The sequence below is a fragment of the Octopus bimaculoides genome, chromosome 23 (genome assembly GCF_001194135.2).
Source record: "Octopus bimaculoides isolate UCB-OBI-ISO-001 chromosome 23, ASM119413v2, whole genome shotgun sequence".
Taxonomy (NCBI): domain Eukaryota; kingdom Metazoa; phylum Mollusca; class Cephalopoda; order Octopoda; family Octopodidae; genus Octopus; species Octopus bimaculoides.
The window spans coordinates 25,375,913-25,377,589 of record NC_069003.1 but is presented as its reverse complement, the minus strand read 5'-3'; the positions used below and the strand labels follow the sequence as shown (position 1 = coordinate 25,377,589).

General features: G+C 39.3%; 1 protein-coding gene across 1 annotated transcript in view; it reads right to left on the bottom strand.

The window, feature by feature from the left end:
• LOC106876510 (vacuolar protein sorting-associated protein 11 homolog) overlaps window positions 1-1,677 on the bottom strand; it is a 65,428-nt gene that overhangs the window by 9,056 nt on the left and 54,695 nt on the right. The gene's annotated exons all lie outside the window — the stretch shown is intronic.

Below are 1,677 nucleotides of genomic sequence, written 5' to 3'. Positions count from 1 at the left end.
GTCAAATTGTTGGTGCTCGTATGGCAGGTGCTAGCATAACAAAAACAGTCAAAATGTTTGGTGTATCAACAAGTACTGTCTTGAAAATAATGAAAGCCTTTGAAAAAGAGGGAAAAATCTCCTTGTTAAAACAAAACTCCAGAAGAAAACCAAAACTTTCAGATAAGGACTGTCGGACTCTTACATGAATTGTTAGAAAGTATCACAAAAGTACAGTTCCCAAAATTACTGCAGAGCTTAATGACCACCTTCAGAACCCAGTTTCCACAAAAACTGTTCACTTTGCCAGGTGCTGCACAAAGCCGGATTTCATGGGAGGGCTGCAATCAGAGAACCACTACTTTGAGAAACAAACGTTGCAAAGCGTTTAGAGTTGAGTAAAAATCTACAGAATTGGTCCCGAGAGTAGCGGAAGAATATTATTTTCTTGGACGAGTCATCCTTTACCTTATTTCTGACTACTGGCCAAGTAGATGTGTGGAGACAGCCAAAAGGAGCATTTGACCCAGACTGCCTTCTTCCAACTGTTAAACACGGGGGAGGATCTGTGATGGTCTCCCTTCATGGCAGAATTAATAGCTAAGACTATTTAAGCATTTTATCTGATCACATTCATCCTATGGTTGCGGAACTGTTTCTGGAGGGAGACGCAATCTTTTGGGATGATAATGCACCAATTCACACAGCTAAAGTTGTTACTGAGTGGCATGAAGAACATTCTAGTGAAGTCGAACATCTTATCTGGCCACCACAGTCCCTAGATCTCAATATTATCGAACATTTATGATGCATATTAGAAAAACAAGTAAGGAGTCGATATCCTCCACCATCATCACTACAAGAACTGGAGACTGTTTTAGCTACCTCGTAGAATTCAAGCTGTAATTACTGCCAAAGGCAGTCCTACTCCATATTAAAATTAATTTGTTTGAAATTTTAAGGTGTTTCCATTATTTTGTCCAACCCCTGTATATATCATTATAATGAAGGATAAAATCTGTATAGGATTTTATCAAGTAGCTAGCATGTAATAAACCATTTAGATAAAAATTAATACAAAGTATATAATTTTATAATTATAACAAAGCAACTACTGAGTAGTGCCACATGCTGGAAGTAGATGCCAAATGGCTCTAAAACTACCTTATTTATCACATAGACAAGGGGCTGAGCGCAAGGGAAATGAACAAGAAAAGTTTTTTTTTAAAGGTTTAGTCATAGATTGATTTCTAGTTTAGGGATGTAATACTCTTCACCGTCATCAGTATGACATAACTCAGAGTACATAATACATGTTTTTATTCTTTTATTTGTTTGTTTCAGTCTTTTGACTGTGGCCATGCTGGAGCACTGCCTTTAGTCGAACAAACCGACCCCAGGACTTATTCTTTGCAAGCCTAGTACTTATTCTATTGATCTTTCTTGCTGAACTGCTAGGTTACGGCGGGGGGGGGGCGTAAACACACCAACATCAGTTGTCAAGTGATGGTAGGGGTACAAACACAGACACACAAGCACACACACACACACACACATATATGATTGGCTTCTTTCAGTTTCTGTCCACCAAATCCATTCACAAGGCTTTGGTCAGGCTGAGGCTATAGGAGAAGACACTAGTCCATGGTGCCACGCAGTGAGACTGAACATGGAACCATGTGGTTGGTAAGCAAGCTG